Source organism: Triticum aestivum, chromosome 7A (assembly GCF_018294505.1).
Source record: "Triticum aestivum cultivar Chinese Spring chromosome 7A, IWGSC CS RefSeq v2.1, whole genome shotgun sequence".
In the NCBI taxonomy this organism is placed as follows: domain Eukaryota; kingdom Viridiplantae; phylum Streptophyta; class Magnoliopsida; order Poales; family Poaceae; genus Triticum; species Triticum aestivum.
Window position 1 is genome coordinate 225,687,915 of NC_057812.1, and position 15,516 is coordinate 225,703,430.

Here is a 15,516-nt window from a genome sequence, read left to right on the forward strand (position 1 = left end):
TCTTTGAATTATCTGGTTTTGTGTGGATTTTATTTGGCATTATATAAATGTCCATGTTGTAGAAAATCTTTTTTTGAAAATTTTGATATATTATATGCCTATGTAAAAGAAATATTTTGTGTTTATTTTTGTTTTGCTGGAGAAATGTTCTTTTGAAAAAAAACTCTTCCGCCAAACTGGGACCGGCCCAGCCAACCGGCCAGGCCATGGCCCAGCCCGGCGCCCGCGCGTCCCCGAGCTCCAGCCGGACTCCGCTGCACGCACGCCATCGCCGTCGATCCCGTGCCGCCGCCGGATTCCTCCTCCGCCTCGACCCCTTCCCCACGCCTCTCCCCCCTATAAAGTCGCCGCCCCGGGCCCCGCCTCTCTCTCTGCCGCGCCGTGCCACCCCTCCCGCTGCACTCCGCCGCTGCCGCAGTAGCGCACCGCCGCCACGCTGCCGCTCGCTGCTGCTGCCCGCACTACACTCCGCCCCATCGCCCCGCGCCGCTGCGTGCTCTCCTGCGCCGCTGCCGCCGCCGCGCCGGAGCGTGCTGCCCTCGCCGGAGCCCCGCGCCATCTCGCTGGAGTTAACCGCCGCTGCCGCCGGTTTAAACTACCGAACCGGTATAAACCTCCCCGGTCCGGTTTATTTCTTTAGTTTTCCTCCGGTTTTCCTTTTAAAGTCGGTTTTATATTTTTAGTTAGATCTAATTAGAAAACGTTCATTGGTTAGGTCTTCACAGTGAACGAATTCGTTATTTTTGTTTCTGTAGCGAACGTTCGTTAGATAGTCTTTTTCTTTTTAAATTTCGGCCAGGGACCTATCTATGATGATTTTATTTGTAGATTAGTCCTTAATCTTCAAACGATCACTACTTTTTACTCGTTAGTCCAAATCCAACGAAACCAACGCCCACTTCTTCGTTATGATCTCCTCTATCCAGGAATCCTGCTCAAACATGTTGTTGAAAGTTTAAAATTTGAATTAGACCAGATTTATTTTCAAACTTCGTTTGATCGTAACTTGAGTTTCGTAGCTCCGTTTGAGTTGATTCTTTTCGCAAATCGAAGCTCTTGACCTAAACTTTCTGATAAGGCCAAATTCACATAATTTTGGTACTTTTAGAAATTGTATTATGTTGCAAGAGCTAATTTCTTGGTTTTGATGTTTTCCGAATTGTCTTCCTCGTTCTTTCCGATCTTTTGAGTGATTGCTTATGTGTGGTTACTATTGCTTGCTTACGATAGATTGACCGGAGTGTGAAGAGTAGAACTATCAAGAGTTTTGAGTGCGAATCATCTTCATCAACATTGCAGGCAAGTACACACTTTGATCATACCCCTTTATCACCCAGTTTTTATGCATTAGTTCCAATCCTCAAACATTGCATGGTTAGGATGTGATTTTAACATGTGGGTTGGGAAGTAGTTGATGAGCTAGAACCTATTGCTCTGTTACATTCAAAGCATTGGGAGTTACTTATTCGACTTTCTTATATTGCTATGCTATGCTCGTAGATGTGGTTTGGGTGAGTGAAATCCATGACAGATGTGAGATTGTTAATTAATGGTTCAACTTAAGGTGGCAACTTAAATACACATCTGGTGGATTGAGGCACTTGGGTATTCCAGCGATTGCCAATTTAGGCACCTAGGTATTCTAGTGATTGCCTGTTTTTCTTTATGGACCGCCACCCAGGCTCAAAGGGATCATGAGGTTATTCATACTAGAAACTTTCGTGTGCAGCCACAAGCTACTATGGGCTCTAGCATAGTTGATTAAGTCGTGCGAACTCTTATAGTGGTAGACTAGCAGATGTAGGGTAAAGTAGGTGTAACGGTCTACCCGTTCATAAGGTGCTAGCGCTTCTGAAAGACTATGCCTCGGTCATCCGTTTCTCAAACATCATGTAGTGCGAGAATCCCAACGGAGGAGATCGAGTCTTGTGGCGAAAAGTGCACAAACCTCTGCAGAGTGTATAAACTAATCATGGTTAGCTGTGTCCCTGGTTATGGACATCTTGAGTATCTAGTACTTGGATTATCATGTGTATCTCATCACGTTACTTTAAATTAAATTTGTTGGGTTTAATGATGTTACTTAATTGGGATTGGGAATGCTGTCAACCATTCTCAATGATTAACAACCACCATGATAGTTAAATAATATTTATTCCTTTGTAGTAGGGAAAAATTGGCTTTATGCAAAACTATAACCATAGAGCTTTTCCACCAGCCAAATATGCATGTAGTGATAGCCTTTATTCATCATTCTCTATGGTGTGAATTTGCCAGTACATTCAATGTACTGACCCTTTGTGGCTGCAACGTCTCATGTTGCAGGATTATCTTACGAAGAGTAAGTGATACGTTAGGGTTACGATTTCTACAGTCAACTTTGCCGTTGGTGTTGATGGGAATCCACAACCTTGTTACTTCCGCTATTTGGATTGTGGTAATAGTATTTTTCATTACTTTATACATGTGATTTACCTCTATTATAAATCCTCGAGTATTGTGTGTGTTAGCATACCGATCCAGGGATGACACTTAAGCACAGAGACTTGACCGTCTGAGGTCGGGTCGCTACAGTTCACGACCGTGCATTGCTTCTCTTCTCACTCTTATTTGCGTAAGTTAGCCACCATTTATGCTAGTGCCTGCTGCAGCTCCACCTCACTACCTTTTCCTACCCATAACCTTAAATAGTCTTGATCGCGAGGGTGTGAGATTGCTGAGTCCCCATGACTCACAGTTTACTTCCAAAAACCAGATGCAGGTGCCGACGATACCACTGCAGGTGACGCAACCCAGCTCGAGTGGGAGCTCGATGAAGAGCGTGTTCGTTGTGTTGTTTCGTTTCCCGTTGATCAGTAGTGGAGCCCAGTCGGGGCGATCGGGGATCTATGCATTTGGGGTTGTCTTTCTTTATTTGGTTCCGTAGTCGGACCTTGATTGTATTCTGGATGATGTAATGCTATATTTATGTATTGTGTGAAGTGGCGATTGTAAGCCAACTCTTTACCCCTTTCTTGTTCAGTACATGGGATGTGTAAAGATTACCCCTCTTGCGACATGCCTACTATGAGGTTATGCCTCTAAGTCATGCTCCGATACGTGGGAGATATAGCCGCATCGTGGGTGTTACAGGTAGTCTCCTCTACCCTCTCATACTCCTCGGCCTCTTCCTCAAGTATAAAATATCTTTGTTTTTCCTGAAAGTTGAAAAAGGAAGGAGAAGGCAAAGTAATATAGATAACATGATGTTTATTAAAGATTATAATGTATCAAAATGGTGAGGTGTTTCTTTGAAGAACTGATGGCCCTCTATATCCTCGTAATTAAGGTAACTAGGTGGCAATGGGGTATCATTTTCTTTTATGGATATGCTAAGATAAGTAGCTAAATGAGTAGCATATATTCCACCAAAAAGATCCCCAACAAGAGCATTATTATGTAAACGACATGCAATGATAGCTCCTAAGTTAAATTTTCTATCTCTCTATACCGCGCTCTTAAGAATGCATAAATCAGGGGCGCACAAGTTACTGAGGTCATGTTTACCATTTGTGCATCTCCCTATGAACAAAGCAAAATTGTGAATGCAGGAAGTGAATCCTACCTATTCTAGCTTGTGTTATGCCCCTAGTTTCACCTCGAGTAATACTCATAAGAAAATCATTGCAATCAGATTTACGAGGTTCAAGGCAAGTTTCCCAAGAAGGAATTCTACAAGCCTTGCTATGTTCCTGAACGGTCATGTGAAAAGGTTTATCATAAATATCAAACATAACATCATGAGAAGAGCGTTGGGATACATACTTGATTCTCCACACAAATGAATCCGTGAGATCATGGTACTTCAAATACTTATCTAACAAGAAGTCTGTCAACTCGGCATTGTGCACTTACGTATCGAACTCTTCCTTGGTGCCAGCTCGCCTCATGAAGGAATCGGATGGTCATTCGCATGGTTGCACAAGAGCATCACAAGGCGGTTCGAGGTCCGGCTCACGTATTGCAAGCCTTGGAGAGCTCTTGCTCGAAGAACCACCATGGAACATCTTCCTAAACATTTTCTTCCTCTGAAAAAATTTTACTCCCTCAAAATAAAAGTGAATCAAACACAACAAAATTGATAGCAACTACTACCACAAGTGTCTAGAGGCTATATCATGCATCAAAAATACTTTCGACCATACAAATTCAACATGAAAGCTCAAATACATGGTCACCATAGAAGCAAAAATCTGCAAAATATAAAGCACTAGAATAAAAAATAATGGGACAATTGGAGGAGTCACATACCAAGGAGTAATTCCTCAAAACAGTTTCAGAAATGAAGCTTCGAGCAAGGAGATCAAAATTTGCAGGGAAACAAGCAAGAGCATGGGCTATGAGGCAAGTTTGATTTTTGGGAGGTGGAAGAAGGTTGTCGGTATGAGGAATAAGTAAGGGGGGCTAAGGGACCCACGAGCTCACTAGGCACGCCCAGGGGGTAGGCACGCCCTGTGAGCTCGTGGCTCATTGGTGCACCCTCCTGGGGTGTGTTCAATGCCAAAAATTCTTAAATATTACAAAATAATCATACTTAATTTTCAAGTCATTCTGAGAACTTTTATTTTCGAGACATCTTTTATTGCATGGATAATTCAGAAAACAAGATAATCATGGCATTCTACTTTATTAAACTTTAAATAACAGAGAGCAAATGGTTGATCAAGAGTTTTCGTCTAACACTAAGTTACCTCATCAGAGATTTGCATATCCCCAACAAGAATCTATTTATAAGGTTGATCAAGTCTTATTAACAAACTATTTTCGGATAACATGAAACCGAAGAGTTTTCATATGACACTAAGTTACCTCAATGGAGATTTGCATCTCCCCAACAAGAAGAGTTTCATATTTCTTATTATGGTGGGAAGAGGAAATTCAAAACCTCCAATAGTAATTGTCGCAATTTTTTTAATAGTGTTGATACTATTCACTAAACTTTGCTTCCTCGGGAAATAAACCATATGCTCATTACCATTGACATGAAAAGGAACCTTGAATTTGTTGCAATCAATAACAGCCCCTGCAGTATTCAAAAAGGGCCTACCAAGGATAGTCAACATGTTGTAGTCCTCAGGCATATCAAGAATAACAAAGTCTGGTATGATAGTAACATTTGCAACAACGACGAGAACATCCTCACAAATTCCCAGAAGTATAGTAGTTGATTTATTAGCCATTTGCAAAGATATTTTAGTAGTTGTGAGCTTATTCAAATGAAGTCTTCTATATAAAGAGAAAAGCATAACACTGACACCGGCTCCTAAATCACATAAAGAAGTTTTGACATAACTTCTTTTAAGGGAACATGGTATAGTAGGTATTCCCGGATCTCCTAACTTCTTAGGTACTCCACCCTTAAAAGAATAATTTTCAAGCATGGTGAAAATTTCAGCTTCAAGTATTTTTCTTTTATTAGTGACAATATTTCATGTATTTAACATATGGACATCTTCAAAATAGCAGTGAAACGAGTACGCAAAAAACATGTCTAAGCATTTCAACAAAGCGCTCAAAATCTTCCTTATCCTTATTTTTCGGAGGCTCTGTTGGAAAAGCATGGGTTTCTGAACCCATGGTTCTCTTTCTTTACCATGTTTTCTAGCAATGAAACCACTTTTATCATATCTTTTATTTTTAGGAGGTGGGTTATCAAGATCACATGTCTCACTTTTATCATATCTTCTATTTTTAGGAGGTGGGTTATCAAGATCAATGGAAGGTTCTATTTCTACACATTATCAGGTACTTTATCATTATCTGGTTGGGCATCAACTTGAACATCATTATCATTATCATTATCACTAGGTGGATTTTCATTGCCAGATTGTGTCTCGACATTTGAAATAGAAACATCATTATGATTCTCAGAAGGTTCTTCTACCACAGGTTCACTAGAAGCATGCAAGGTTCTATCTTTTTTCTTTTTCTTTTTCTTTTTCTTTTTCTTCTTTGATGAACTATGTGCATCAACATTAATTCTCTAAGAATCTTTCTCAATTCTTTTAGAGTGACCTTCAGGATATATATAGAGGCTCCTGAGTCATTCTACTACCTCTAGTCACAACAGTAAAAACACGATCATTCATTTTATTTTTCATTTCATTAACCAAATCATCTTGTGACTTAGCAACTTGTTGAGGGAGTCCTGGACTAAGGGGTCCTCGGGCATCCGGCCTGTTGGACATGGGCCGGACTGTTGGGCTATGAAGATACAAGACTGAAGATTCTCTCACCCGTGTCCGGATAGGACTCTCCTTGGCGTGGATGGCAAGCTTGGCGTTCGGATATGAAGATTCCTTTCTCTGTAACCGACTTTGTACAACCCTAGTCCTCTCTGGTGTCTATATAAACCAGAGGGTTTAGTCCGTAGAGGTAATCATAATCATAATCATATAGACTAGACTTCTCGGGTTTTAGCCATTACGATCTCGTGGTAGATCAACACTTGTTAACCCCGTACTCATCAATATTAATCAACCAGGACGTAGGGTATTACCTCCATCAAGAGGGCCTGAACCTGGGTAAAACTTCATGTCCCTTGTCCCTTGTTACCATCAACCTCAGACGCACAGTTCGGGACCCCCTACCCAAAATCCGCCGGTTTTGACACCGACATCGGTGCTTTCATTGAGAGTTCCACTGTGTCATCGTCAGAAGGTTCGATGGCTCCATCCATCATCTTCAATGAGGCTGCCCCAGGGGAGGTTTTCCTCCCTGGCCAGATCTTCGTATTCGGTGACTTCGCACTGCGGGCCAACTCGCTTGGTCATCTGGAGCAGATCGACAGCTACGCCCTAGGTCACCAGATTAGTTTTGGAAACCTGGATTGTGTCACTAATATCCGAGGAGACTTGATCTTCCAAGGATTCATGACCCCAACCTCTGCTCTAGACTTAGAGCCGGAGCACCTCGCCAGTACCGAAGACGGGATTTCTAAACCCGCCGGACTATTTGTGGCCACTAGGCCCAGTACGGGAGAGCCGGAGGAAGCAGTGTCACCGATGTCCATCACCAAGCCGGACTCTTCCCCAGATGCCGGCTCCGAAATCTCAGAGTCAGCATCATGTGAGCTCGGCCAAGGAATTTCCTTCCCGCCATACTCCACGAATTCTTTTCTCCCTCAACAAACCTCGCCTTTAAGAGAGGCTCTGGACTTGATGCGATCCCTCGTGATTACGGAGGAGCAACGTCCGAACTACGCCCAGCTCGGACTAGGGGCTGACAGCGGGGAATTTTACGTCCCACCCAACACCCACTTCATCACCACAGTAGAGGATTCAACTGACATGCTTGATTATGGCTCTAAAGACATCGACGGTATGGACGACAATGCCGGAGAGGAGCAAGCCGAAAACCCGCCGTTTAGCGGACGCTGGACGGCCACCTCTTTGTATGACGTGTACATGGTGGATGCACCCAAGGAGGGTGACAGCGATAAAGAGAAAAATCCAGTAGATGACAAACCTCCCGAGATACAACAAAGGCGCCGATGACGCCGCTCTAAATCACGCTGCAACAAAGACAGCAATACCGGCACAAGAGAGAACAACACTCCAAATGATGTCGAAGACCAAGAAAATCACATCAAGCAAAACTCCGAACAATACGGTCGGGATGATGGGCGAGTTAGCCCTGATGAACAGGCTGCAAACAAAGACTCAGAGGACACTAATTATCTTCCACCCTCCGAGGATGAGGTGAGCCTCGACAACGAAGACTTTATCGTGCCTGAGGAACCTCTCGAGCAGGAGCGCTTTAAGCAATGGCTAATAGCCACTGCAAGAAGCCTGAAAAAGAAGCAGCAGCAGCAGCTTCAAGCTGATCAGGATCTGCTCAACGATATATGGACTGATGTCTTGGCAGCAGAAGAATACAACCTCAAGCACCAAACCAAAAGTTACCCGAAGTGTAAACTGCTACATCAATTCGATGACGAGGCACTTGAGCCCATACGATTAGCGCGCAATGCGGCTAATCGACCACCATGTGGTTGGGACAAAACGGAAATGCAAGCCGAACACCGGCCCATCCTACCTCACCGTAAAGGCGGAGACAAAACTGCTCAGGGATACATGTATGACCTGCGGCAGGACCTAAAGAATAAAGCAGGTCCGGCCAGATTGATCTACGGATCGCGGGGGCGTGCCCCCGCACGCGACGACGGCTATCAAGCCGAACATGGCAAGCACAATCACGTCCGAGCCGAAAGCCACAGACGGACTCCATCCGAACTATGTCACGATTTGGCCCGGTATAGAGGCGCTGCACACCCCCTCCGCTTCACTGATGAAGTAATGGAATATGAATTCCCAGAAGGGTTCAAAAGCGTGAATATCGAATCATATGATGGAACCACAGATCCCGCGGTATGGATTGAAGACTTTATTCTCCATATTCATATGGCCCGCGGCGATGATCTTCATGCCATCAAATACCTCCCCCTAAAACTCAAGGGGCCAGCACAGCACTGGCTGAACAGCCTGCCTGAAAACTCCATTGTTAGCTGGCAGGACTTGGAAGAAGCCTTCCTTGACAACTTGCAAGGTACATATGTTCGACCTCCGGATGTCAACGACTTAAGTCACATAATTAAACAGCCCAGAGAGTCAGCCAGGAAATTCTGGACTAGGTTCTTAACCAAAAAGAACCAAATCGTCGACTGTCCAGATGCCGAAGCCCTGGCGGCATTTAAACGTAGCATCTAGCACGAATGGCTCGCCCGACACCTCTGCCAAGAAAAGCCGAAGTGCATGGTAGCCCTCACGGCGCTTACAAAGATAGCTAGCTACCCCATAGCAATAAAAAGTGAACCAAACTTGGCACTTCGGAAGCCAGAAATAGCAACGGTAAGCCCCGACGCAATAGGCACAAGCATCGAAACAATGGTGACAATACCGATGACACGGCGGTCAACGCTGGATTCAGTGGCTCCTAGTCTGGTTAGCGGAAGAAGCCATATAAAAGAAATAATTAGGACCCTTCCAGCCTGGACCGCATACTCGACCGTCCATGTCAGATCCATGGCACCACTGATAAACCAGCCAATCATACTCACCGGAGTTGTTGGGTCTTCAAACAGGCTGGCAAGTTAAATGCCAAAGACAAGCAGAACGGGTCGCAAAGCGAGAATGGCGACGAGGAGCCCCGTCCATCGAACACAGGGGGACAGACGAAGTTTCCCCTCAAGTCAAAACGGAGAACATGATATATGCTACCCATATCCCCAAGAGGGAGTGCAAGCACGCACTCAGGGACGTCTATGCGATAGAGCCAGTCGCCCCAAAATTCAACCCATGGTCGTCATGCCCGATCACCTTTGATCGTAGGGATCATCCGACCAGTATCCGTCATGTTGGTTCAGCCGCACTGGTTCTTGATCCAATAATTGATGGATTCCACCTCACACGAGTCCTCATGGACAGTGGCAGCAGCCTCAACCCGCTCTATCAGGATACAGTGCGCAAAATGGGCATCGATCCATCAAGGATCAAGCCCACCAAAACTACCTTTAAAGGAGTTACACCAGGTGTAGAGGCCCGTTGCTCGAGCTCAATCACATTGGAGGTCGTCTTTGGATCTTCGGACAACATCCGAAGCGAAGAGTTAATCTTCGATATCGTCCCCTTCTGCAACGGCTATCACACACTACTCGGATGAACTGTGTTTGCCCAATTCAATGCAGTGCCATACTATGCTTATCTCAAGCTCAAGATTCCCGCACCACACATTGTCATAAAAGTCAATGGAAACACGGAGCGCTCCCTCCGTACCAAGGAGCAAACCGATGCCCTGGCAGCAGAGGTACAGAGCGACCTTCACAAGCAGAACCTTAATTCGGCGGCCATGCTCCCGGACACTGTCAAACAAGTCCGGACAACTCTGCGGCGTGACAGTCCAGCTCGTTGATGTCTACTACACAACCTTCTTCTTGTAGACATTGTTGGGCCTCCAAGTGCAGAGGTTTGTAGGATAGTAGCAAATTTCCCTCAAGTGGATGACCTAAGGTTTATCAATCCATGGGAGGCGTAGGATGAAGATGGTCTCTCTCAAACAACCCTGCAACCAAATAGCAAAGAGTCTCTTGTGTCCTCAACACACCCAATACAATGGTAAATTGTATAGGTGCACTAGTTCGGCGAAGAGATGGTGATACAAGTGCAATATGGATGGTAGATATAGGTTTTTGTAATCTGAAAATATAAGAACAGCAAGGTAACTAATGATAAAAGTGAGCATAAACGGTATTGCAATGCTAGGAAAACAAGGTCTATGGTTCATACTTTCACTAGTGCAAGTTCCCTCAACAATAATAACATAATTGGATCATATAACTATCCCTGAACATGCAACAAAGAGTCACTCCAAAGTCACTAATAGCGGAGAATAAATGAAGAGATTATTGTAGGGTACGAAACCACCTCAAAGTTATTCTTTCTGATCGATCTATTCAAGAGTTCGTACTAGAATAACACCTTAAGACACAAATCAACAAAAACCCTAATGTCACCTAGATACTCCAATGTCACCTCAAGTATCTGTGGGTATGATTATACGATATGCACCACACAATCTCATCTTCATCTATTCAACCAACACAAAGAACTTCAAAGAGTGCCCCAAAGTTTCTACCTGAGAGTCAAGACGAAAACGTGTGCCAACCCGTATGGATAAGTTCACGAGGTCACGGAACTCGCAAGTTGATCACCCAAACATACACCAAGTGGATCATGTGATATCCCATTGTCACCACAGATAAACACATGCAAGACATACATCAGGTGTTCTCAAATCCTTAACGACTCAATCCAATAAGATAACTTCAAAGGGAAAACTCAATACATTACAAGAGAGTAGAGGGGGAGAAACATCATAAGATCCAACTATAATAGCAAACCTCGCGATACATCAAGATTGTTCCGAATCAAGAACACGAGAGAGAGAGAGAGATCAAACACATAGCTACTGGTACATACCCTCATCCCCGAGGGAGAACTACTCCCTCCTCATCATGGAGAGCATCGGGATGATGAAGATGGCCACCGGAGAGGGATTATTCCCCCCTCTGGCAGGGTGCCAGAATGGGTCTAGATTGGTTTTCAGTGGCTACAAAGGTTTCTGGCGGCGAAACTCCCGATCTAGGTTTCTTTCTAGAAGTTTTGGATTACATAAGAGGTGTTGGAGTCGGGAACAAGGCAGGGGGGTCTTCGGGCTGTCCACGAGGCAGGGGGCGCACCCAGGGGGTGGGCGCTGAGGGAGTCCTAGACTAAGGGGTCCTCGGGCGTCTGGCCTATTATCCTTTGGGCCGGACTGATGGTCTGTGAAGACATGAAGGCCGAAGACTGCACCGTGTCCGGATTGGACTCTACTTGGCGTGGAAGGCAAGATTGGAGACCGAAGATTCCTTCTTATGTAACCGACTCCATGTAAACCATAGATCCCCTCGATGTTTATAAACTGAAGGGGGTAGTCCGGAAAGGACACCACATATACTCATTACCATAGGTTAGACTTCTAGGGTTTAGTCATTACGATCTCGTGGTAGATCCACTCTTGTAATACTCATCTTCATCAAGACCAATCAAGCAGGAAGTAGGGTATTACCTCCATAGAGAGTGCCCGAACCTAGGTAAACATCGTGTCCCCTGTCTCGTGTTACCATCGATCCTAGACGCATAGTTCAGGACCCCCTACCCGAGATCCTCCAGTTTTGACACCGACATTGGTGCTTTCATTGAGAGTTCCACTTTCTCGTCGACAAAAGGTTCAATGGCCCCTTCGATCGTCAATAATGATGTCGTCCAGGGAGAAACCTTTCTCCCCAGACAGATCTTCATATTCGGCGGTTTCATACTACGGGCCAACTCATTTGGCCATCTGGAACAGATCAACAGCTATGCCCCTGGCCATCAGGTCAGATTCGGAAGCCTGAATTAGATCACGGACGTCCGTGGAGATTTGATCTTTGACGGATTCGAGACCGCGGCAACCGCTCCCCATTGCCTCGATGAACATGGCTTAGACCTGTCATCGGGCCGCATCCAGGAGATATTCCATGTAACAGCCTTGGCCTTAAATCTGGAGCAGATCAAGTCACCCGAAGACAAGAAGCTCGACCCCATCACGGGGGCTACCAATTCTGCGGCGCTGGAGCCGCACACAGTTTCCACTTCATACGGTATCCACATCAACGGAACCTCGGACTCGCCCCCAATGTCGAACTTCGAACCCTGCGAGCCCGTGTATACCGAACTCGGTTGGTTATCGATCCTCAGGTTCAGTGCCGCAGATGTCTTCCAACACTCGCCCATAGGTGACATCCTAAACTCGGCAAAAAACCTATCCCTGGCAGACGACCCGTCGCCAAACTATGTTTGGTTCGAACTTTCAGCGGACGATGGAGAATTTTGTTTCCCACCCGCCACCCACTCTGTAGCCACCGTTGAAGACCTAACCAACACACCCGACCCCCGCTCCGAAGACATTGATGGTGTGGGCGACAATGAGGGGCAGGGCCAGAGCTTCCTACCCACTCGGCACAGGATGACCACTTCCTGGTATGACGTGTGTATGTTAGACACACCTTACGACACTCTCGACGATGACAAGGAGGATCCGGTCGAGAATAAACCGCCTGGTACATAGCCTGGACACCGGCACCCTAGGTCACATCACCCAAGAGAAAATACTGCCAGCACCAGGGAAGACGACACTCCAGACAACAAAGACCCTGTTGAGGTAGAATTCGAGCAGGACGAACAGGAAGGCGGGCAAGACAGCTCTGATGAACAGACCACATATGGGGACTCGGAGGACAGCAAGTATCTCCCACCCACCGAGGAAGAAGAGATCCTCGGCAACGAAGACTTTATCATGCCCAAGGAACCTCTCGAGCAGGAGCGCTTTAAACGCCAGCTTATAGCCAATGCAAGGAGCCTGCCGGTGTAAAAACCGGCGGATCTCGGGTAGAGGGTCCCGACTGTGCGTCTAAGGCAGATGGTAACAGGAGGCAGGGGACACGATGTTTTACCCAGGTTCGGGCCCTCTTGATGGAGATAAAAGCCTACGTCCTGCTTGATTATTCTTGATAATATGAGTAGTACAAGAGTAGATCTACCACGAGATCGGAGAGGCTAAACCCTAGAAGCTAGCCTATGGTATGATTGTATGTTGTCCTACGGACTAAAACCCTCTATTTTATATAGACCTCGGAGGAGGCTAGGGTTACACAAGGTCGGTTACAAAGGAGGAGATATACATATCCGTATTGCCTAGCTTGCCTTCCACATGAAGTAGAGTCCCATCCGGACACGGGACGAAGTCTTCAATCTTGTGTCTTCATAGTCCAACAGTCCGGCCAAAGGATATAGTCCGGCTTTCCGAAGACCCCCTAATCCAGGACTCCCTCAGTAGCACCCGAACCAGGCTTCAATGAGGTCAAGTCCGACATGGAGTATTGTCTTCGGCATTGCAAGGCGGGTTCTTCTCCAAATTTCAAACGTTTGTCAAGTAGTGTCCGGCACCATAAATGTTGATCTTCTTGGCTTCTGTGCCCAATAAGGGCTATTTTCCACGCGTCGAATGAATACGAGGAGCCAGGGCGTTTTTACATTCGCCCCCCTAGATAGATAAATAAATTGTCTATTAAAGGGATGGGGATTCTTAGATCCAATCCATACCACCCCTCCCCAGCGAGAATCCATCAGAGCGCGCTTCGGAAAGATCCACTCCAGCATGGCCGACCGTCGCAGCTCCTCCTCCCGCCCCCGTAGCCCTAAGCCCGGTGATTGGGAGAGGTTTTCTATCCCACACAGTCGATTAGTCGAACAGCAGACCAAGGTATTTCTCCCTCTAGCGTATATGGGTCCCGTCCGAGCCGGCCTCGCGACCTACAATGGCGGGGAGCAAGCGGAGAGCTTCCCTAGCCCCTCTACGGGGGAGCGGGTATGCCTTGTTCCTTACTTATTAAGGGGACTCGGGTTTCCAATTCATCCGTTCCTCCGCGGGCTCCTGGAGTTTTATCGCCTCCAACTGCATAATTTCACCCCTGCTTCCATTTTACACATCACCGGCTATGTTGCCCTCTGCGAGTTATTCCTGGGCTGAGAGGCTCATTTCGAGCTGTGGAAAAGGTTATTTTGCGTCGTCCCCCACACACAGAAGGGGTCACTTTATCAAGTGGGCGGAGCCGAAATATGGCGCATCGCCGAAACCGGATACCTGTTCGGTACTCCGAAGAAGACGTCCGAAGACTGGCCTTCGGAATGGTTTTATATGGAGGACGTCCCCCTTCCGGACCCTGTTCGGCGGGGTCTTCCTGAGTTCAACAATGCTCCTCTAAAGAAACGCCGAAGTTGGCGCCCACGGAGCCCCCAGGAGGAAGACAACGGAGAAGTCCTTTACCTGATGAACCGGATTAAAGCGCTGGCTCAATCAGGATTGACAATAATCGAGGTTATGTCAATATGCATAATGCGGGGAGTGCAGCCACTTCAATATCGAGGGCATCCCCTATGGTGTTTTAACGGGGAAGATGATGCGACCCGTTGTGGGCGGAACGGTCCGGACAACGCTGCTGCTTTAGCAAAAATTCTGTCCGAGTTGTTCAAGGGAGAGGAAGAGGAGTTCATCCGCATCAAGCGACGTGATGGATTCTCCATGTACAACCCCCCTAGCTGGGTGAGTTATATTTCCTTACTCCCATTCTTCCCGCATTCTTTGTCGTAGGTATTCACCTTGCCATTTTGCGGCAGGAACTGCAAAAAGCCATAAGGGAGGTCAACAGCCCAACCCCACAACCAGAGGACCCTGATCGGGCCCTCGGTCACGAACTCGAAGAAGATCCGGACATATTCGTGGAGCTAATAGAATGGGAGTTCTATCAATTAAGATGCGATGACGCCATGGTGGCCGTTATGGTCGACTATCCCGGACTGCTTCCTGCATCGCACGTAAGAAAAACCAAAAATCCCAAATCCAAAAACTAGGATCCCCTTTTAGACACTTCACCTACCATATACATACGATGTTTTACAGGGAAGGCCTTTGGGACGTCGTGCTGAACCCGCAGGAACTCGCCAACAAGAGGTACCGAGGCCGGGCGGGCCAAAAAGGAAGGCGGTTAGGACAGAGACGCCGGCGCAGAGGTATGACAAAAACCCCGCTCTGTGGTTGTCGTCTTTCTCAAAATGTAATGACGTCCATGTTTCTTTAACAGAAAAAGCGCTCGAATATGTCCGGTGAGGCTGCCGATCATGCTTCCACCAGTCGGGCTCCAGGACCAGACATAGAGGCGGAAGCCGATATGGGGCGGACGCCGGATACACCTCCTACAGAGGATGCGGATAGACTATCCGCTACAAATTCAGAAGTGGAGAGCGCTATGAATCATAGGCGTCGCCGAGCCGTACTCTGTGACGTTTGCTTCTCCCTAGAGGCATTTGATGCCTTCAATTCTAGAGACACGTACCTCCGTGC